This window comes from Haemaphysalis longicornis, unplaced genomic scaffold (genome assembly GCF_048455015.1).
Source record: "Haemaphysalis longicornis isolate Haplotype H1 unplaced genomic scaffold, Haemaphysalis longicornis Haplotype H1 scaffold_11, whole genome shotgun sequence".
Classification (NCBI taxonomy): domain Eukaryota; kingdom Metazoa; phylum Arthropoda; class Arachnida; order Ixodida; family Ixodidae; genus Haemaphysalis; species Haemaphysalis longicornis.
The window spans coordinates 76133693-76157737 of record NW_027526214.1 but is presented as its reverse complement, the minus strand read 5'-3'; the positions used below and the strand labels follow the sequence as shown (position 1 = coordinate 76157737).

At 43.5% G+C, this 24045-nt stretch overlaps 1 pseudogene; it reads left to right on the top strand.

Moving 5' to 3' along the window:
* LOC144160691 (uncharacterized) overlaps positions 1–24045 on the top strand; it is a 37177-nt pseudogene that overhangs the window by 7261 nt on the left and 5871 nt on the right.

Sequence of the window (24045 nt, the reverse complement as noted above, 5' to 3'; positions counted from 1 at the left end):
CCAATGATGTTACTGTGTGTTCGAGCGTTCCGCAAGGATCCGTAATCAGGCGCTGCTGCTTCTTTCGTATATTAAGATTTGCCTAGTAATATTAGTTCTAAACTTCGCCTTTATGCTGATTATTGTGTTTTGTATCAATTCATTTACTCTCCTGGATCTAATCATCGCCTAAATGATTAATTTACAATTTTTGTGATTGGTGTGTAACCTGGCAAATGTGTATTAATCTATTCTGACGTCTTTCACAGACATAAAGTCCCCTTTCTGCTGCACGTATTCTTTTAACGGGTCCACTCTAAACAAAGTAACAGAACACAAATATCTTGGCGTAATCATTTCTAGCAAACTATCTTGGTTTCAACACAATATCTATATCTGCATGTGATCTTTACAAAAATTACGTTATTTAAGACGAACGCCGTCCCAATCCCCAAAAGGACTATATTACTTCTGTACAAAACATTGATTCGGCCCGTGCTTGAATACACATGCCCCGTATAGAACCCTCACAAGCAGGGCAATATAAATAAAATTGAGGGCAATAACAAAAAACCTTCAGATTCATTTGTAATAGATATGACTGTTAGTTTTCGCCTTCCCTTGCCCTTTCTTCCCTTGAACTAACCCCAGTACGCACACGCCGACTAAATATTTCTATGAACCTATTTCACTGTTTTATCGAACCAGCTTACCGCATGTCTGATGTTACATACATTTCATTTGCTCGCCATCCATTACCGGAAGCAACCACCACCTTAACATCACATCTTACCAGTGTATAACTAACACATTCAAATTTAGTTTTTTTTTCTTTAACTGCTCAATAATGAAATGGATTGTCCGGTGGCACCAGTTCTCTTCCACGTGAAAAATTTATACTTACCATTTCCGATTCCTCGTGATTGTGCTTTTGTTATAGTTCCACCCCTTTGTTTTGCTGCTGTTCGAACATTTTATGGTGTATGTTACCTCCTGCCTTGCCCTAAGTGGTGCTGCAGCAAGTAAATATAAATAAATAAATAAATAAATAAATAAACAAATAAATCAAACTAAATCAATAAATAAAAAAAAATAAATAAAAAATAAAAACTGCCTACATACGATAACGTCAGAAACAACACATCCTCATTTCTTCACTAGGCTATTGAATCCACAGTTCATTTTGTATTCACATGGGCGCAGAGACAAACTCATATCGCAGTATCCACTTCATCACGTGTCTAACATAAATAGCTAAAAGCCCGAAGAGTGCATCAACCGAAAAAAGGTTCAGTAAAGCAGGAGCAAGCTGTAACACAATTACAGATACATCCAAACTACCCTGCATGTCCACTAGACACCTACCAGTTGAAGAAGGAACTGAACTCATCACGGCGGACATACTCGACACCGCCCAAATGTCCAATCCCCACGTATGTAATGCATTGCGTAACTAGATGAGCCGTGGTGGATTTAGAACTCTAGGCGGGCGTGAGACGACCAGAACAATCGGTGGGGTATCTTTCGCCGGCACCCCACATCAGGTAAGCTCCTTTTGTTAAAAATGGCAAGGCGTTTAGAAAACGTCTGCCATTGGGAAAACCCAGAGTGTTGGCGCAATTTTTTCACACCCATAAACTGATAAATCGGCACACATATTCTGCACGCGTATACGAAAACACAAAGGACGTCAGGCACACAGTCTGGTTCTGGATAGCACAAGAGGGGATATGCTGTAAAACCAGGATAAAACACTCGCGCAATACTTCCAACAAATGTCCAGTTCAGCATACGCGACTAACACCTTCATATAACACAAAGCATCCTGTGAAAAGCAGTTCTTGCATCATTAAAATAAGTCATATCCCTTGTAAAACTCCTCTTTTTTACTTTTGGACTAAAGTTCGCTCCCGGCAGATATACGTCTTCAGCTCCAGGTGCAGACGACATTACACAACGCCTACACGCAGAAATACTTCAAACAGGTCTACACATCAACAACATAATATAGCTTTCGAGGTATAATCCAAAACGTTGGAGGGAGGCCATAGACGGGGCTTTCCTGTGGGAAACGAAGGACCCAATATCTCCTGCGAGTCATCAATCCATCGTCCTCACAAGCTGCCTACGCAAGCCCTCCGAGAAGAAAAACAGGAGATGTGAACTTACTTGAACACAATGATCTCTCGAGAGCTGCCAGGCTGGCTTCAGGCGGGGCGATACACGAACGACCAACTTGTCGCCCTTGAATTCAACATAAAGAATGCTTTCATCCATAAGCAGTTTTGCGCGACTGTGTGTATTGACGTTGAGAAAGCCTATTACACCGCTTGGCGTTACGGGATACCCATTAATCAGAAGTGATTGGGTGTTTTGGGCTATATCTTACACACCCTTGCTCGTTTCATGTCTCAAAGAACGTTGCTTGGAGTAAGAGTTGGAAGTACACTGTCAAGGGCTCACGTGCAAGAAAACGGCGAGTTGCAAGGTAGACTTCTAAGCGGCACTGTTTATAGTTAAAATGAACTCTCTTGTTAAACAATTGCAACCTACAATTTCTTACTCTGTGTGTGTAGACGACGTCCAGGAATCTTTTAAATCGTGTAATATTTCAGCTTGTTAACGTCAGGTCCACCTTTGTGTCCGAAAGCTTGCCGGCGGGACTGACGAGATTGTTTTCAACTGAATGCAGAAAAACATTCTTGCGTTGAGGTCTTCAGTAAGCGCGGGAATTATCGGAACCCACAAATTACTTTGAAAGGAGTTTAAATTCCTGTTAAAACGAAGCGCAAGTTTTTCAGCGTAATATTCGATAAAAAAGTAACATTTGTTCTCTATCACCAGAGGGTGTACATGGATGATTTATATGCCTCAAAATGTATGTATGTCACAAATTATCCCTTTATTCTGACCAATATGGTGATACATCCTCACATCAACTTTTTATAAATCGTCTATCACTGCCAATGTCGTTTCCTCTGACATTGGGACAAGAAGCTTTTGAGATAGCAGTCTCGTTTTCAGACATCCACAAGACAGACATTGTTGAATCAATTCTACCATGGCATCTCCACCCTTTGCCCTGTCACCTGTTCTTTATGCAACTTACCAAAAAACAGGTCACCAAGTTTTGCCGTTCTACTGCATTTCTTGTTTCTGCAGGATAAGCAATGTTATGCAGAGTCTTACAGCGATGCATCTAAGACTGCTACGGCTGCGTCGTGTGCTGCGCTTGGACGAAGCTTTCATTTCAGTGAAACAATAAACTTTCGTAACAGTATATTTACAGCGAGCGCCCGAGGAATTTTATTTTAAAAAAATCACACAGGCCAACATGAAATATTAAAATCAATCATGTACGTGGACCCTGCTAGTCTTGTACGTGCCCTTGCATCCGGAACGCATTTTAAAACTTTGTAATTGTGGAAAACGTCAAGGGAGACGAAGGAGGAGGCCGTCGTCTTGGAAAATCCAATATATTTACACTATTTACAGAGAACCGTCTACAAAGCACCCATCTTGTAGCCGTGCCTGGTCGTCTTCTTCTTCATCTCTGGGCCTATTGCGCGCTGCTTTCGTCGTAGTCATCGTCGTCGAAAGTTCCAACATCTTCCCGGCCCACAAGGGTTCTTACGAGCGGTAGTGGTGTCTCGTCAGATTGCCGTTAATGTCCAGTCCGTGTCCGATATTCGCTTTTTCCCTAATTTCGGCCTTCCATTTCGGATAGACTGCGCCTTTCGCCTCGCTTTCTGTCTGGCTTTCTTCATAATGAGCACGCCAGGGGATAGGTCACAGACATGTCGTACAGCATAGTTTTGTGTGCAGACCAATTCCCGAGGTAGTCGCTGCATCGATGCCCTGTGTTTGCGGTTGTTATCCCGGCTTGAATCTTGACTATTCACGTTCTTGGCTCTGTAACGTTCGGTGGCTACACTTACTTCACCCCCCCCCTTCATTGATTTCTGAAAACCTTTGGAGGCTTGGTTGTTATTCGATGTTCTTATGTTGGTGCGAGTATCCCTTGTTGCTCTCATTCTAGGAGACGATGTGCAGCGTTCTTCAGTTCTCACCAGGTTAACGTGACGCTGCCGGGCCGCGGTTGTGGGTTTCATTGTTTTCTGGTCATTGCATTAAGTACTTTGCTTCGTGCGGTCCTGTCCGCGTAGTAGGGCAGTGGCTTCATTTTTGTTGTACCGGCCGTGCGCCTTACGATGTACGCACAACAGCCACACCTTTCCCGGGCATTGCTAGGCTTCTCTCGCGATGATGACTTTATGTTGTCTTCAGTGGGATTTGTTTCGATGGTTTTGATTAGCCCATCGCTATCTTGTTAAGCGTCTTCTCCCTCATGAATCACTTTTTGCATAAGGTCTGCAGGGAGGATCACGGCTGGATACTCAAAAGCACGGGTATATTCAATAACTGGAGGTATGTAGATTTCACTTCGAAAACTACCGTACCATCAACGATGTTTTCTTTTGGTGCTGATCTGGTGGAAGAATATTGCGGGCGCCCCTTATGACCTGCTTTCAGCTCCTGGTGTGTCATTTCCAGTATCGTCGTATTTTCATTTCTGAGAGAGGGATACACAGTGGCTTGGCATACCTCACGCGCTGTCTTAGCCGAGTTGTAATTTCTTGGAGCACACGGTGTCATTGGGGTTGTTGATTCAGGGATGTTTGAACACTCTCGTGGTCCATGACTGGTTACTGGAACACCCAGCGATGTCGTTGAAGTCATCGGCTTCGTGGTGGTTCCGGTCTCTTCCTCAGGCTCTGTACATTCACTTGTAGGACTCGAGTCGTACTTTCGTAGGTGTTGCCTTTTTTCTTTTACGACATGGATCGTGAGGGTATGTGCTAATCGACCGTAGAGTCTTTGTTGTAGGTAGCAGATAATTATGTATGCTTCTTTACGGACTGTTAGGCATCGTTGTGTTGGCTGTCAGTTGTCGTTTCGGAAGCAAGGGCATCCCGCTTCTCGCTGACAGCAGCAAACGGGTCTACGCTTTGCTGGAGCCTCGCAATCGAAACAGCGGCCTCGACGTCTCTGGCCTTCTCAAGAGTGGGCATCAGTTCAGCGATAAGCTTTCGATGGAATTCGAGAAGGCTGTTCTGGGCAATCCGGAGCCGGTTCCGTTGTCTCGACGCATCCTCCTGGCCTCGGGGTGAGCATGGCGGTTGAAGAATTGAATCCCGCTGCATGGCTCACCTCGTCGTGTCGCTTGACGTCCCGGGTTTCGGCACCATCTGGAAAATGTCCAGGTAGGTAAGAGAGGAGGCCCTCGTCTAGGAAAAGCCGATATAATTACACTATTTACAGAGAACCGTCTACAAAGCGCCCACCTTGTAGCCTCACCTGGTCGTCTTTGTCTTCATCTCTGGGTTTGTTGCGCACTGCTCGCGTCGTCCTCAAAGTTCCAGCAGTCATCAACAATGTTCTTAAGGCTATAATGTGTGCATATGCATGATAACATCAGATAACATTCTGCTGGGTGCCAATACATTCTGTAATTGCAGGGAGGGAAACCGCAGATCAAATGGCCACTGCTTACCAACTCTTGAATAAAATAAATATAACAACATGACCGTCACCGTCATGAAGCCACACATCAGACAACTTCGCAAAACATGGCACACACCTCTAAGGCTAACAGACAGAAAAAAATACATGTTCAAAAACCACACTTTGGCCCATACACCACTTACAGACGCAACAAACACACTAAAGTTGCTTTCCTAGGCTATGTATAGGGCACACCCATTGTGCAGCAAGTGCGGAGAGGCCCTATCTGAAGTTGGCCCTTTTCTTAAAGGCCATATCCAAAACACTTGACACGAAACGACAGAAACACTCCCCACAGCTGTACAGACTGCACATGCCACTGCACCCAATAAATTTATAGCCTGGTGATTCCATTTCAGCTTGGAAGAGTATTTTAAATAATAGGCAGAAGTAAATATTTTGGACCTTATTTCATACCACGCCTATTCATAAACTGGCCTCCTACACCATCCATCCTCCTTGTCGGTTACTCATCTTGGTTTCGTTCTTATTGAGCAAATTTAGCGTCTACTTCTTCATCCCGCACACGTAACCGTATTTTTAGCGCTCTTTGCACTAGTTCGCCTTGCGCCATTAACATCCAACGATCACCATCATGATCAGTATAACATATATATTGTATGCTAGAATTTTGTCAACGAATGTACCAATTGAAGTTCTCTGAGAAAAATAATTTTGGCATAGCAGTTGAAGTAATGCAATTTATATGCCTATCCCACCTTACGGCTGATGGCAATCTTAACCAAGATACTTTTGCGTCGGTACTCTGGTAAACGCTGGGCGATTTATGGTGTAGCAGAAGTTAGAATATTCTTTTTAGTCTTCATTTTCATGCATGCTGAGCTTTTTACATTGATTGTCCTTTACTAGTCGGAGAACCATTCTGAAATAGTAATTTTTGATCTGTTAAGGGAGTAGTCATTGTGTTCAGTTTTACTTTCTTTATAAATGATCAGTGAGGCTGAAGTCAAAGTATAAGGAATGTAGTAAGGAGCAGTTGGGATATGCATGCAGGCTGCTCAGTGTACATGCGACAATATTACATGAGCAATAAAACGGAAGATTTGCGTCCAGGCAGGCCCACTAACGAAAAATACAAGAAAAGCAGACGTCGCAACTTTCATACGATCTAGCTCCTTGTTTGTGTCGGGACACTGAACATGGTATAAAAATTTGGATATGGCATCACATTTATTACTGGTAAAATGGGCCACCTGCCACACTGCCTAACGCACCTAATAAGGCTGAAAAATTGTGTGCTGCAAGAATTCAGAAGACTCACAGAGTTTCAAGCAAGGGCCACATAACTAAAACAAGATTAGGTGTTGTTACAGCTCATGTCATTAAATATTCAAGGTGTGAAAAAAGGTTGCTCGTTTAAATGTTTACGTCCCAAACAACAATAAAATGCCTGACGCATGCACCGAGCACTCTCAGGGCATTCTCTGAGATCGAAAAATTCGGTTGCTTGTAACTGTAGCTTGTAAACACATCGTGTTCCCACACCTTGAAGCAGCAGTTTTCGAAATAATTCCACTAATTCTCTAAATATATGTTTATTGGAAGGAGTACACACGAAGATACAGTCGTCCTCTGTGTTGCATTGGTCCACATTTAAATTTCTGTTTTGGAGTAAAAACTTTGCTTCCAATTACCAAAAAAAGGTTATTAAAAAGACCTCCTAAGAGTGAAATGATGAACACCGTATTCTAGTATATGTTCGAGCCGGTGGTTTACACAAGATATTATCTCAATTGGGGGCAGGATACTAAAAGGAGTGAACATAATTGAGTATAAAGTAAAAAACCAAAAATGAGCAACAAGTGTGTCTTGCAAGGCTTGTGCTTAGGGAGTGAGGAATAAATATTTATAGCTAGCAGTTACTCTATAAAAGGCGTACTCGGCTACCTGGCCCTTGTTTGACCCAGCTATTAGCAAAACCTGATTTGTAAGACCACTAAAAGTAGCCCTCTTCTTGCCTTCTTTAACCAGTGATCTTAAATTCTTCTTATTGTGTTTCCCTTACTAGGGGGTTCCCCCTGCAAGCATCTAAAGACCGCTGCTGTGTCGCACTACTTTAGCTCAGAGTTTTTTTAGTAAACATACACATTCTAACGTGTTTCTGCTTCGTTTTTTCTCGTTTGTGATGAAACACGCCATACTCTAAGCTTTTTGGATTGAGGGGAAAATAAATGGAATTTAATATCCCACTTGAATGGTGTTTCCAAAAAGGCAGCGATATCTTAACGTAATGTGTTGGTGGTGCTCTGCAATGTGGTGCTCCTCACACATACGAGGGCGCCTTTGCTGAGAGGGACTGTATAAGAATGCGCGATTTGCGCCATTCATGCTGGAAAAAAATTCTCAGTGTTTATTTGCAACCGATGGTGTTAGGATTTTGCGAATTGCCCAACAAAAATATCCTACATTGAGAAATTCCTCAAATATACTACACAACGTATGCAGGAGGACAACGCAAGGGACCTCGTCTGAAACCAAGAAGACCATTTTGTAGCGGTGTTTTCTTGTTTGATATACTGGTAGAAAAGATAGCGTGAAATATAGAAGTGCTTATTTTCCCTTACCGCATCTACACATGGCCGGCTGCTCAGGGATACCTAAAACTGTTGCCCTGAAATTTACGCCGACGATGGTATTTAGTGTATCCAAAGAACGTTTATACAACCCATTTTTCTCTGCATAGAAACAGCCATGGCCCCTAAAAGTCAATTGAAGAACCCTGCACTCGGAAGTATTGCGCCTTAGCCCCTGAATTGGGACTGCTTTTGAGTTATAATAAAAATGGCCACATATAGTGGTGTACAATACTTTTTATTTATTGCGTGTTTTCCTGTCGGAGACTTGCACAGTTAACGCAGATTTTTTACAGTACCACAGCAAACTTTTTTATTTCGGAGCCACAGGTGTTTGGGAACAATTATTAGTACGCGTTAGCAGGTATTGGTAAATATTGTAACGCTCCTAAATTTTAGCGGTAAATAACAGAAAAAAATGCAAAGCTTTGTAAATTCTTACTATGTTGAGTCTTCCAATATCATAGCAAAGCACAGCAGCTTCACTAAGTTACACAACAACAACAGCTCTCTGAAGATAAAGCCCCTGCCATGCAGGGTGTTAAGAGGAAGACAAAATCTTGAACCAGTTTGTGGAAGCATACCAACGTTTACTCAAGAGCTGAATCGTTTTCTTCGACATTGCAGAATTATGTAGGAGCATCGTGTTCCTGTTTCAGGCATCTTTTACTTCTGGTTTATCTTCCCCGGTTTGTTTTTCTATTTTCTGCATGGCTTCTTCTTGACTGTGTGAGTTGCCAGAGCGTGCTACATTTTATTGCACCTGAACAATGGTAAACTGCTTGCAAACAAGTCCTCCATTTGTGTAAAATACATATATCTGCCTAAAGCACTTCCAATGAACCTTTATAGATGCAATGGCAATGGTTGGTGAAGCTCGTCAGTTTTACATGATTCTGTGTTGTACAGGTGCCGTCGTAAATATTTGAAACAGTGCATTGTGAATATGACAAAACATGTGTCTTTTTGCGCTTATAAATGCCATTACCGGTTTACAGGAAGCCTTTTCAATTACAGAGAAATGCTTTAAAGCACACCGATGCAGCTAGGCAGTTTCTGGAAGAAGAAATTCGTGGAGGTTTAGGTGGCTCTGTTCCAATTACGTTTGACGGCACTTGTACATCCACTTAGCGTTGCATCTGTAACACCGTCGAGCGTAAAGTGAAGCTTCCCCTAACTTTCAGTCTAATTCTGAGTGTAGTCACGGGTACAACCGATCCACGTGCCTGTTTTTAAAGAGCTCGGGGCCCACGACATATGCGCCACAGCCGCGAATATGAAAGCCGTTTCTCTGATTTACCCAGTCTGCAATGAAACTTCCTCATTGCCGCTATTTTAGTGATCCCGATAGCGCTTACCCGTAGCTGCTGCTGATGGTTTTAGGCCAAGGTATGACAGAGTATATCTCACGCGTTGCTGTTAAAGTTCAGTTGGAATTATTATCAACACCTATCCGTGCTTTATGACCAGCTTCCTATCAAGTAGGTCGCAATGTATAGGTGGTGGGTGGCTATCTCTAGAGTTGTGTTTCAGTGCATCCCAATTTCACGTCTCCGATAAACTATGCTGTGCACCACTAATATGGCTTGCAGCAGTGGTTCCCAAGCAGACTCCGAACGCATATAACTTATCTCCACAGACAATGAGGAAATGCTTTGTTATTTGTGCTATTTTTGTTTTAAACCCGCGATGGTCATATCTGTGTCTGGCTGGAGAGCGCCTTGGTTAACTATCAAAAATAAAAAAACTGTAGCGATGTCTCTTTAAAATTTCAGTTGGTGTATACGAACCACCAGTGTAGACGAAAATGATTTAAACGACAAATATTTACACTAAAAGCTTCCAGAACCCAAATTGCAACTGGCGTGTAATACGCAAGTTAAGTAACCACCCTTAAGCATATAAATAGCCTAAGTTGGACAAAGTTACTCTTTTGTGAAAAGTGTTGATTTAAGGAGCTGATGCTGGAAAAAAATGCTATATTTTTATGCAACTTTAAATCTACATATCTCCACGGAAACGTTCAAGGCCGGCACCGATGGGCGTAGTGAAGAACTCTGGTGTTTAGTAGTTCCACTGTCGAAAAACGTCTGAAAAAAAAAACAATTGTGGCTGAAGCCAAACGAAGCCCTCGCCATGCCATGTACAACAGGAACTGCGCTGTTACAGAAGCTGGAGAGGCGCATGGCATCGCCGGCCTTTTGCTTGCCTGCCTTTTGCTTAGATTCCGGCCATTTGTTGGTAGACAGAGGGCTTCTATAGCACACGAATCAATGGCGCTTATTAAAACTATTGCACCAATCCATCTATCGACGACGATTGTTGAACGCGGAGCTTTCTCGTGATGAAATTATTGGTTTCAATCTCACTGTCAGTATGATCTGCTCTGAAGGTACGCACCAGAGGTTTAGAAAGCCAAAATCATTGTTCGGGTGTGCAATCTATATGCCTAACGTTTGGGTTTGGGGTGCGCCGCACTAATCAGTACCTGCTGCGTAGCGCTCGCTTTAGCCTTGTCGAAATGAAGCAATCGAATATACTCCCCTTTTATAACGTGGGAGACGCAGGTCTGCATCAACTAAGGGAAGCGTTTTTTTCTTTCACTTCAATGACTTTACCTCTTCATCATTGTAAACGAACGTTGGATCCCCTTCAAGGCGGATTTGCGTAAAAAGGCGTCAGTGAGGACACTGACGCTCCGCTTGAAAATAGCCTCGCCCAACCGTTCATTTTGCGGCACTGTCGAAAACGTGTTTCAGCTGTTTTAAACCCAGTATTGAAACTGACTGCCAGTAAGGCTTCAGTGTTTTTTTGTTTTTCTTTGTCCTCAACAGAACAGCCATGCTTATGGGGAATCAAAACACGTTTTGAAATGCAAGGTGGAAAATTCCGGAAAATCAAAGAACTTAGCTATACATTTTGAAAAGCGTTGATGCACCCAATATTCGACTGTGCATTTAGAAGCAGGTATCAAGTTTTGTTTTTTACACGTCGGCGTACACTTTGCAAAGTTAAACACCACTTGAAGTGCAATATTTCCAAAACATTACTTTCACTCTTAAACCTTTCCTGAACCTCCTCAGCCATTTTAGTGCAACGCTTTTGTTCGTTATATTTTCTCGCCGCACAAGCAAATATATTGATAAGGGCCGTTTAAATTGAGAAGATATGGAATTTCTAGTTCAAAATTGGAAGCAAATGTTGCTCTGAATACGTTACAACAGATCATCACTACAAGACACAGCAACAAACACAGGCTATCATTGGCTGACTTCAAATTATACTGCGTGTGCGAACGTGTGGACCACATGAGTCATTGCGTATCCCCGTGTATCATCCAAGCAAACAATGGTGCTCTCACTCTCTTTTGGAAAACTCAAAGAACCCGACTAAGCCTCAGGAGCGAATAAACTGAGTTAATAAAAGAAATCTGACACAGTCACCTGTCTCAAACCGCAGTGCTTTTCCAAGGCGCGTTCTAATGAACGCCTTTCTGCATCACTTTCACCAGTGTGCGTCGCAAAAATGCTGACAAACTTGTTTTTTAGTAGGATGCAGGTTTTGTCTGTTCTCCCCCTGCGTCAACGCCGATGAACGAAGTGTCTAGATTTCGCGCACCACAGGGAAAACAGCAGCTTCAATGTTTTGAATACCGCTCGCATTGGGAGGAGAGATATTTAAAAACGAAACGTGGTTTCCCTTACCTATGTATGTTCATGTATAAAACCACTCTCGCGTACAGACGTACCGTGTTTTAAATCTCAGCGCCGGCCAATTCCCACGGTTTTTTTTTAAATATACACGTGTTGATGAAATTGCAGAATGAGGCTTAGGGTGCGGCCTCACCCCGGCGACCATTACCGGTAAAGCACTCCCTTACCATAGCAGTACAGGACACGCTGGTGCAGTAATAGCCACAACCTCCCGTGAATACGCCATGTAACCCATGGCACTTACTCTGAAAAACGTTTCGAAGCAACTGACCATGGTGGCGGTCAGACCTGTGACTCCGAAGAGCGTCCTAAGACTCTTTGGAGCCCGACAGGCCGCCATTTGAGTCTGAACCTGGCAATGTTTAACGCCAGAACCTCATCTAGAGAAGCAAGTCAAGAGGTATTGTTCAAGGAATTGCAGGGCAATAAAAAGATGTCATAGGGCTTAGCGAGGTTAGAAGGACAGGTGAAACCTTCACGGGGCCGAAGAATGCACACGTCGCGGGTTACTGTTGTCTAGTGGAGAGAACAGGACTGGGAATGGGATTTCTGGAACACCACTTTTCTTTTCACTGGTAAAACAAACGAGGAAATAGAAAAAATATCAGTTACATCACTGTAGACGCTCTTGGTGTGGACACAGCGCAACTCCCAAGTGACAAATGCGGATAACACAACGGCAGCGCTTTTTCGGCCGAAAAAGACACTCGCTGCCTCACTAAAAGTGTACCTTGGCAGAGACATAATCCAGGTGGAGGACAGTGTAAAAGTGCTTGGCGTGCATTTTTCTCAAAATATGACCTGGGACTCTCACGTCGAACAAATCTATAAGGAAATATGTAAAACTGTTGGTGTCATCAATAAATGTAAGCATATCTAACATGAAGAATTAAACTGTTATATACATTGTTCACTACTTATTTTGCAACTCACGTATGCACACTTGGTCTGGGGAACAACAACAAATAGGAGCATTACCAGCTTTTCCTGGTCCAAAAAAAGTTGCAAGGATATAAGCGAATGTGCCATAAAATTTTTCACACGCGTGAATTCTTCAAGAAGTTTAAAATATTTAAAATTAGCAATTACTACGAATACCGGTTGGCACAGTCATACCTTGCAGCTATAAACAATATTAACCGCTTTTACGAGGGCCTAGCAAAGTAAAGAAAAATATTACAGCATACAACACACGCAATTCAAAGCTATGGTTTACTACTACACCCCACAACAATTACAACCATCAATCCCTAACTTTCACTTTGCACAGACTGCTGAATAACTTTACAAGTAACTCAATTGAGAGCTTTAAACTCTCTAAAGCGGCTTTGAAAGAATACTTTTTGTAACGCGGATTATATATCTGTTGTATTTTTGTTTTGTATACATACCTGTGACATGCACCAGTTGAATTCATTTTGCTGTTTCTGTTGCACTGCTAACCATGACTGTTAAGGACATTTTGTTACGTTTTACTTGACACGTGTTTCAAGTTTTTTTTTCTTTTCTTTTTTTTCTCTGCTGTATCTTTTATCTGTTCGACCCGTTGCCTTCAATCACACGGTGTGCAGCTGCCCCATCAAGCTGCTCTGTGCAGCTTTTTGTGGCTGCTCCTTCCCCAGTACCATCTGTAAGCCAAATAGAGTTGATTTGATTGATTGATTGATTGATTGATTGATTGATTGATTGATTGATTGATTGATTGATTGATTGATTGATTGATTGATTGATTGATTGATTGATTGATTGATTGATTGATTGATTGATAAAAGCATAGCTCGCAACATAAACGAATTTTACAGCATTCACCAATGGTCTTGTAATTAAGCTTATTAAGAGTTACAAACTGAAGGTGGTACCGGGCTATGCGCCTAAATCCAGCCGCAACGACCGGTTAGTTGATCGCTTCCATAAAATTTAGAATCGGCAATGGGAAAAGTAAAAACACTGTATACCGTAGTTATGGTACACTTCAAGGCAAACAAGAATCAGGCTAGAGACAAAGCTGTTGGGAACTGTGTTCTGGGCTGTAGAAATAGCATGGGCGACCTACTAGTCGACTTCGCAGAAGGGAATAATCTACGCATCATGTATCCGCAACTTCGGTATACAGAAGAGGCAAAAGTGGACGCGGAGGAGCCCAAATGGTGAGCATAAAAATGAAATAGACTTTATATTATGCGACAACCTTGGCGTCCTGCAGGATGTCGAAGTGCTCGGAAGGGTAAGGTTTAGTGACCACCATATGAGAAGAGCTTGTATTAGGCTAGATTTGAGGAGGGACCGCAACAAGCAAGTACAAAAGAAGCCGAATAGCGAATTACCAGTAAGATGTAAAGTTGAAAAATTCAGGATCGCACTGCAGAACCGATATTTAGCTCTTACCCAGGAAGCAGAGCTTACGACACAAGAAGCCAGCGTAAATTGTACAAGCATTATCACTGAGTATGCAGTAAAAGTAGGGAGCACAATGGACAGACAGGATACTGGTAAACTGTCCCAGGACACGAAAGATGTATTTATGAAACGGCAAACCATGATACTCTCCACCCTAGCTGACAGAATAGAACAAGTGGAGCTTTCAAAGTATATATTAGGCGTAAGACGGCTCACATGCGGAAGTATATTATGCAGAGGATCGAATATGATGTAAAGAACGGAGTCATTCCGTAATGAGTGAAGAGCCGTGTAGGCGTGGGGAAAAATCACATGTATGCACATAAGACAAACAAGGCAATGTCATCAGGAAAAGGAATAAAGTTGTCCGAGTAACCGAGGAGTAATATAGAGACACACGGTGTAGCCAAGACATCCAGCATAATGCTAAACGAGAAAGTAGTTCAGAGGAGATAGACATCCCACCAGTAACGACAGAAGTAAGGAAGGCTGTGAGAGAAAAGAAAGGGGCAAAGCACCCCTTGAAGATGAGATAACAGCATACCTCTTTGAGGATGGCGGGTAAATTGTACTAGTAAAACTGGCAAACCTGTACCCGCAATGACTAATGACCACGAGTGTAATGGAATCTTTGCAGGACGCGAACATAATCATAATCTATTAAAAAAGATAGATGAAGGAGTTTAAAAAATACAGGCTGATTTGCTTACTGTTAATCGTCTACAAGGTATTTACCAAAGTAATTCCTAACGAAATTTCTGCCACCTTAGATTTCAGACAGCCTGAGAAGAAGCAGTGTTCCGTAAAGGCTATAATTCGCCACGCCCAGCGCCACGTTGTTTCGTATGACCTAGCTGTCTGGGTTTGTATCTATAAACGCAGTGACGTCGCAGTCGTCGATCATCAGAGCCAGGTCAGAGGTGGCGGCTTTTTCAGAACTGGCCCGTGGTGTCTGTTCAGCGGTACATCGTCGCGAGCCGGATGGGCGGTCTTTGATGGAGCCTGTTCGGAAACCCCACATCCAGAGGCCGCTGATCTCAGCTTTCACACCACGGGCTCTGCGAGCGGTGCATAGGCGAGCTGCATAGGTAATGATGGCTTGCAACGAAATTACGACACTGGTCCGCCGTCGTGATGGTTGGACACAGGGGAAGGGGTACGTCTGGAGAGGTACTCGTTTATTTCGGCGGGACGCTCACCATTTCTATGAAAGGATCATCAGGATGATATACCGTGAAGGCCTGCACGGCGATACCGGCGCACCCTGCCAAGATATGCTGCCCCTCCGGAGTGATACACAGTGGTGTGCGGTCCTGTGCACACCGTACATCCGTCTTGCAAATGTTCCCAGGTGCACAAGTCGCATGCGTTCAATTCGAGGCTGGCGCCGACCAGCCGCGCATTTTTATGCGCATAAGGCGTAGTATACGCGGGAGGGGTGACACTCGTAGAAGCACAGGTGCCAGTTTGTGGCAGAGCTTGAGGGCATGTGGCTGAGTTGGTAGTATCCGGCTACAGATCTTAGGCCTCCGAGGCCGCCTGAATCTGTGTGATGTTGCTGTAGTCTTATGTCTGGCTTGATGTCAGGGCATGGTATAGTTTTAATGTTGACACTGTTTTGGAGTGCAGCGGTAGCATTCATCTGATCTTCCACCTCAATTCGGGTGATTCCACAGTGGCCTGGTACTCACTCTGCAAAAACTCATATCAAGTTAGTGGGCATATAAAAAACATCTTGGCATTGAAGCCAAGGTTGAGCAGATGGTTTTCGGGCGATATTGGAGGTGACAATGCGAGCACAACACGGGCATCTCTATAAATGTGGGACTTTGAACTGTGACTTTGACCAATATATTTACAAAAAAAGGTATTCCATAGGCCTCTCCCGTAAAGGTTACGATTTAGAGTTTTATTGACAATAAATCCTTGTCCATGCGTTGCGCAGGCTACACAGGTAACATGTTTGGAGGAGAAAGTACAAAATCCCGCAAACTGGTATTTCTGCTGCAGATATAAGAAGTTCTGCAGGATTCCACATCTGGGTGCTTGGTTTTTCTCTATATGCATGAAAGATATGCCGCATGATACCGGAGGGATATTTTATGGTGCTATAAAATCTGTCAGAGAAGATTTAATGGCATTTAAAAACTCGACAGCAAGCTCCTATGCTTTCTCTCTTACCTTGTAAGAGAACGTTGTCTGCCCACGTCCCACTCAAGTGATAGAAAAGGAACCGCAAAGTATATTGTCAGCCATGGTATGATTTTCTGTAGTGTCCTAAATTACGGTATCTAGATTGTGTTTCCTAGGAACTTTTCAATCAGGCTTCTCGGACATTCGTGCGCGAAGAACCCCAGAGTGAGTTATCAGCGTAGTCGTCTCACAGTAAAAGAAATGGCTATGGTAACTTTTATGCCGCAGCCTCAAACTAGGAGCTTTATAGCGCGTAATCAGGAGGAATATAGAGAGAGCATACTGATAATAGCTTTTTGAATATAACTGCGCTCCTTGCAACAGCCTCAAGGACAGTTTTCAGATGAATGTGGGGACAGGGTAAGGATTTCCCGGGGGTGATGGCCACACCATCTGAAGACGTACACCCACCATCTCTGTGCTTTCTAAACACTATGTAACTGTTCATTAATTTTGTGTCTGGAGTTCAATTGCGTTTTTTTAACACACAGTCACACTTGGCTGAATGGAATTCAAAATGTCATAGATATCATCAAGATTTTGAAGGAGGTTTCTACAGTTTCATTTTATGTTTTCCACACCTGTTACACACATTTGAAAAGCTAATCGAATGTGTGCCTTCGTTTACGTTTTGTCTATCGGGGCTTGTATTCTGGGAGAGGGCTTTTGGGACTTTATGTTTGTTTGGACACCGCGGCCTGTTGCTTGCGCTGCGTTGCAGGCTGGAACGGCCTGACGTCTATTTCGTCGTCAGATGACTTGGGGGTGCCCGACGAACAAGCCCGTGGACATGGCTTGATCGTGTGTGCCGGTACGTTCCTTTGCGCCGGTTTGAGCTGGTACGAACCTGTAACCGCGAGCGCTCCTGTTCGCATACACAGTGCGACAAAGGTGGGAGCCAATGCAGGCCAAATCCGTAGGCAGACAAGTACCACCACCTGGTGGGGCCTAATTCAACAGTCACTCACGTGACGTAGATTGCGCGGGCCTAGAGCAGCAGTGCGGGCCGAAGCATAGACGACGCCGGACACCTCCCGGCTAGTTCTCAATAAAGGACATTCTTTGTATTATAGCAGTGTGTCACGAGTCATGCAACAAATTGCATGGCGCAGCTTTCATGCTTGAGGTGGTTTGGTTGAACTAGGGATCGCTGACAGGTATTTTCAACCGGTATACCCAACTGTAACAGGTGAAAGGCTGACTTTGAATGGCTGAATATTGCGACTTTTTGCTTTTCAAACGATGACATTGGCGCAATGCAGCTTCTATGGCAACACACTCACTGCCTGTAGATGAAACCAAAGGTGTCACCCTGGAAGCCCAGGAAATAATAAAACTGGGTATAAAAAAAGCCGCCCCGCACAGACCAATTTTTGCGTCAAGCGATCCATCAGGGTATGCGTGCAGCGAGTCCACGCATTCCCCTTCCAAATGCTCCAGCACCAGTCATCATTCTTCAGGAATAGGTTTACAACGCTTCCAGCGCATATGAAGAATGCTGAATGCATATTCCACACTCTCGTGGCACCAAAACGGTTCGAAACTAGCCCTTTTCCCTGGCCATGAGTATATAAGGTTGAGAGGGCAGGAGAATCTACGCTTTAGCACAGGTGCTGCAGCAATGCAAAGCCAACACCCGTTTCTTTGACGAGCAACACTTGCTTAAACAAACGTTGAGAGGTCTGAAGAAGAAGAGTTGTTGACTGCGCATCATAGAGGATCTTGTTGCAGTCATAGGATTCTGGCCTTACCTTTAGGAAAGCGTGCTCTTAATTCATCATCATTATCACCATCATCAACAGCCTTTATTCGCCCAAGGAAGGGCAAAGGCCTATCACAGTTTTCTCCAATTACCCCGGTCTTGTGCTGACTGCGACCACGTTATCTCTGCCAACTTCCTGATCTCATCGGCACATCTTTCTGTCGCTCTCTGCCCCGCTTGCCTACTGTAGAGATCCCCCTATAACCCTTATTGATCAGCGGCTAGCGTTCCTTCGCTATAAATGCCCTCCCCACGTTCATTTCGTTGTCTTAACTGTTACTTGTATGTCCTTAACACACCTTTGTTACATGATCCGAGCCTCTCTGCTCTTGCCCTTAATATTACACTTATCTTCCATTCCATTAATCGCTGAGTCGTCCTCAATTTAAGTTGAACCCTCTCAGTGAGCTCCAAGTTTCTGCCCATAGGTGAGTACCAGTTAGATGCAGGTGTCATACATCTTTTTCTTAATTGACAATTGCAGGCTGGGATTCATTCAGAATTTCTGCAGTGGGCATTGCACCACATTGTTATCCTTTTAATTATCTCCGCCTTATGTTTGAGATCCGGGGTCACAACTTGGCCTTAGTAGATATATTCTCTTAACACTTCTACTGCTTTGCCACTTTTCTCAAATAGCTGTGCCGTCTCGAGGTTATTGATCATTACTTTGGTTTTCTGTATAATGATTTTCAGGCCCACGGTTCTACCATGTTTGTCTAGTGTGTTAAGCATTCTTTGCAATACGTCCACAGAGTTTCTTAGAAGGCAATGTCATTAGCGAATCTGATGTACTGAGGTATTCTCCATTACCCTTACTCCCACCGGTTCCCAATCCAATGTTCTGAGTACATCTCGTATTTATGCTGTTAGTAACATTGGAGAGATTGTGTCTCCGTGTTGTACTGCTGTCCTTATGAAGGCTTATGGTAGCTGTTGATCCATGTAGGTAATTTCAAGTATTTTACATAATGCTCATATACCCACTGGTTCCGCAATGCCTGAATGTCTGCTGAGGTTTCGACCGGGCGAAATGCTTTCTCATAATCTGTGAAAGCTATTTATAGGGGTTCAGTATACTCAGCCCACTTTTCTATCACCAGATTGAGAGTGTGAATATGGTTCATTCTTGCATAGCCTAGGGAACCATACTGGTTTTTTAGGTTGACTGAAATTTATTGTTGCAGAAATTCTGTTTGCGAATACATTGGAAGGTTCCTTGTAGACGACTGACAGTAAGCTGATGGGCCTGTAATTTTTTTGGTCCTTCATGCCACCTTTCTTCTGGATTAGGATAATGTTAGCCTTCCTCAAAGATTCCGGTATACTTCCGTTCATTAGGCATTGCATATACACGTTTGCCAGTTGTTAGGTTCAGTTTCTCCGCCATCCTTTAAGGGGTCTGCGGTTATCTGATCCTCACCAGGTGGTTTGCACTTTTCATTTCTTTGAACGACTTCCTGACTTCTTCGGTGGTTACTGGTGGGTTGTCTATTTCCTCTGAACTACTTTCTGGTTTGTCATTATCCTGGATTTTCGGCAACTGTACAGATCCCGATACAACTACTTGGCTACTGTGACTATTTTACTCCTATTTCTGATGGCATTTCCCTGCTTGTCTCTATGTGCATACATCAGATTTTTCCCACGCCAAGACGCCTCTTGGCTGCTTTCAGGCTACCTTCATTCTTTACAGCGTATTCGATCATCTCCAAATTATGCTTCCGTACGTCAACTGTCTTACGGTTTTTGATTGACTTTGAAAGCTATTGTAGTTCTGCACTGTCAGGTGGGGTGGAGATTGTCATGGTTTGGCATTATTTAATTAGATCTTTCGTCTCCCTGGAAAGTTTACAAGTATCCTGTTTAGCCATCGTTTCCCAGACTACTACTGCACACTCCGTGATAAAGCGGGTGTCGCTGGCTTCCCCTGTCGTAAACTCAGCTTCCTCGGTACGAGCTTAATATCGATTCTGTAGAGCGATTCCAAATTCATCTACTGAACGTCTTACTGTTAGCTCATTAATGGGCTTCTTTCGTACTAGCTTCTTACGGTTCCTCTTCAAACCTAGCCTAATTCGAGATTTTACGATACGGTGGGCACTACACCTTACCCGTCCGAGCGATTCAACATCCTTCACGACGCCAGGGGTAAGGCCTAATATGAAGTCCAGTTCATTTTTAGGCTCCCCGTTCGGCTCCTCCACGTTCGCTTCCAGCTCGCCCGTTTGCAGAAGAAGGTATTCATTATTTAGAGCTTATCCCATTCTGCGAACTAGACTAGTAGGTCTCCCCTCTGCTATTTCTACAGCCCACACCATAATTCTTAAATGCCTTGTATCCGGCCTGATTCTTGCCTTCTTTAGCATTGAAGTCCCCCATAAGAATGGCATAGTGTGTTTTTACTATAGCCATTGCCGATTCCACATCTTCATAGAAGCGTTCAACCACCTTGTAATCGTGGCTGCATGTTGGCGCGTAGCCCTGTACCACCTTGAGTTTGAACCTCTTATTGAGCCTAATTACAAGTCCTGCTATCCTTTGGTAATGCTATACTATTACTCTACGTTGCCAGCAATGTTTTTATTTACTAGAAATCCCACTTCCACTTCTCTTCTCTCAACAAGACCACGGTTGTTAACGACAGGTTCATTTTTCAGCCCCGTCAAGGCTTCACCTGTCCTCCTAACCTCAGTAAGCCCAGTGGCATCCTATTTATTGCCCTTCAATTCCTCGAACAACACCTCTAGACTCGCTTTGCTAGATTAGGTTCTCGTGTTAAACGTTGCCAGGTTGAGATTCCAATGGCGGCCTGTCCGGGTCCTGGCATTCTTTGCACAATCTTCCCGCCGCCATCGTCAGTTGCTTTGCAGCCACTGGAGACGGCGGGAAGTGGGTTAATTGGCGTAGTCATAGGAGGCTGTTGCCGTTACTAAACCAGGGTGCCAATCCTGGTCTGGCAAGGGAGTGCATTACCGGCACTGGTAGCCGGGGTCAGGCCGCACCCCAAGCCCCATTCGGCAATTCCAATAATACGCGCAATTTTCTGATCTGGTGGAATTGTCCGGCACAGGTATTCTAACCATGGTCCTTCTGCACGCGTTCCGGATGCTCTACGTCTACGCCCCGGCTGCTGCGTCACATCACAAGTCTTGTTATAAAAAGAATTGTGTTAAATTACTTGTTCACGTGATGTGTAAAATACTCTTGTCAGGGTGAACGGGATTTCTAGTGATGTCGCATAACTCGTATGAGTCATGTATTGGGCACGTGACTCGCATAGCCTCTAAATCACGAGTATTGGCATCATACGCATCAAATAAATGCTGTTTAAATGCTTGTTATTTTGGGACAAACAATCTTATCCTGGTGAACATGCATTATAATGATGTCGCAAGACTCATATGAATCATGAATTAATCACCGACTTATGATCACGTTTTTTTACATCCGAGGTATTGACCTATTAAGTATGAAATGAACGTTGATTTATTTTTCAAGTGATGTAAAAAAGAATATTGGCATGGTGAACATGACTTCTTATAATGTGGCATGATCCATACAGATCATGAATTAGTCACGTGACTAACGATGACGTTTACACATTACATGTATGGCACTATAGGGGTCAAATAAACTCTGTTGAACTGCTTGTTTGCTTGAAGTGCAAAAGATACTTGTCATCCGTATCTCGTGTCCTTATGACGTCCCCTGTCTCCCATGGATTATGAATTGGTCACGTGATTTATGAGGTCTACAAATCACTTGTATTCACATCATAGGTATGAAATAAACGCTATTGAATGGTTTCTTTACGTGCTGTGAAAATGATTTTTGTCCTCCTAAACACGATTTCTTATGATGTCGCCTAAATTTTATTGATTAAAAATAATTTATGTGACACCCTGGCGCATATTTTATTCGAAGTATTGGCATCATAGATAATAAATAAACTTCATAAATTGGTTCCTACACGATGTGCGAGAGAACCTTGTCATGGTGAAGATAATTCTTTATGATGTCGCATGACAACAGTATATCATGAATAAGTTGCGCGACTTACTGTGAGGCTAAATACAACACATGTAATTGCATCATAGGTATAAAAAAATGGTAGTAAATTGTTTCATTGCAAAAACTGAATGAGGGGTTGTAATTGTGAGTGACAGGCTGCTTTGTATAGTACGTGAATTCAGACACTGTCACATTGTCCACACGAACGAAAGATCTCGTTTCGATAAGAGAGAAAACTTATGGTTGAATGAAATTTCGGTAATCTCATACATCATTATGTTTTCCCCATCAGGTCTTTAGTTGTTGAGGGCAGCATCACACTGCCTGAAGAGGCGTACCATAGAAAGCAGCCTGTCATTCACAATGATAAGCCTCATGGGCAATTCACCTAAACAAGCAATTCAAAAGCGCTCATTTGGTACCTATGATGCTACTACACGTGGTGTGTGAAACGCCATGTAACTCATTTCAAATATTTATGATCAATGGGAGTTATGCGACATTGTGGCGAACACGCTCACGATCACAAGATAAGTTCAAACATCACCTAAAGAAAAAATTTATTTGCGGTTATTTAATATTGTTCCGATGAAGAAGTAGCACAAACACATGCATTCCGCATTAGAGACCATGGGGCTATGCGCCCGCTCCATGCCGGCTATGCAGCTAGCGCTGAGAGGGAACAAGGAGGAATACAAGGATTGTCTCTTCTTTTGCCATGGCCACCTTGTCTGTCTGGTGAGTTTTTCTACTTGGACTGATTTACTGTTAATACCTGACAATACACCACGATTCCTTGTGTCTTCCTTATAATATCTTATGGCATGGGTGCGGGTCGACTAAATATTTAAAGAGTTCCGCCCCTTCGAGCAGGCAAAAAGTCGCCGCATCACAACGCAAAACGCCCGCAACCCCAGCACTGCTGCTGGTATACCGACAAAGCCGCACGCGACGAAAGGGCACGCGAGAGGAGATCACCGACATAAAAGAACGGCGTCAAAGGGGAATGCGCCAATCAGCACGCGAGAGAAGAGCAGAGCGTCCGAAGGGCACAGCGTCAAAAGCGCCCACGACTAAGAAGCACAACGACAGATTAGCACAGCGACAAAAGCACACGCGAAAAAAGAGTACGGCGATAAAATAGCACACCACAAAACCGTACAGTGCAAGGGCAGAGCACTGAAACAGTTGGGTGCGGTGGCGTAGCTATAGGTAGATTGGGATAGCGCACTGGCTAAGCGGGTTCGGGCCGCGTAGCACACATTTTCTCGGAGCCAGGCCACGCTCGGGGTTGAACCAAAATAGTTTCGGGAAGTGCTACTCCGAGCCGCCCGGGCAGTCCCTGAGGCCCAGCTATCCTTTGCAGCAAATAATAAATGGTTGACTACAAAACGATTTTTGTTTATCTTTCAGGTAAGTGAGAACAAAAAGAAGTGTAGTGTAATTTCTTTACGGCGCTGTTACAAGATGTGATAAAACGACGATTGCGCTCAGAAAGCTTTTACATACATAAGAAATGTCTTGGACGCATCAGCACAGTGTGAGAGAGTGGGCCTGAAAACGACACCACTCCAGCCACATAGTACAACATGATTGTCTTTTCACTTTCCTTTTCAAACAAAAACAAACAGAACAAACGTAATGTGGACATTTCACTGTGTGCACAGTTAGAAGGACCAATTTTCGATGGAGAGCCCATGTTTTTTTACGGAAGAATTTCTTTTAAACCATATTAATCGGTAAGAAAGAACAGAAGTGCAGATAAAATACTCCTGCCCATGTACCTTGAGGAAAGAAGGAAAATTGCAGCATATCCTCTCCCTGGATG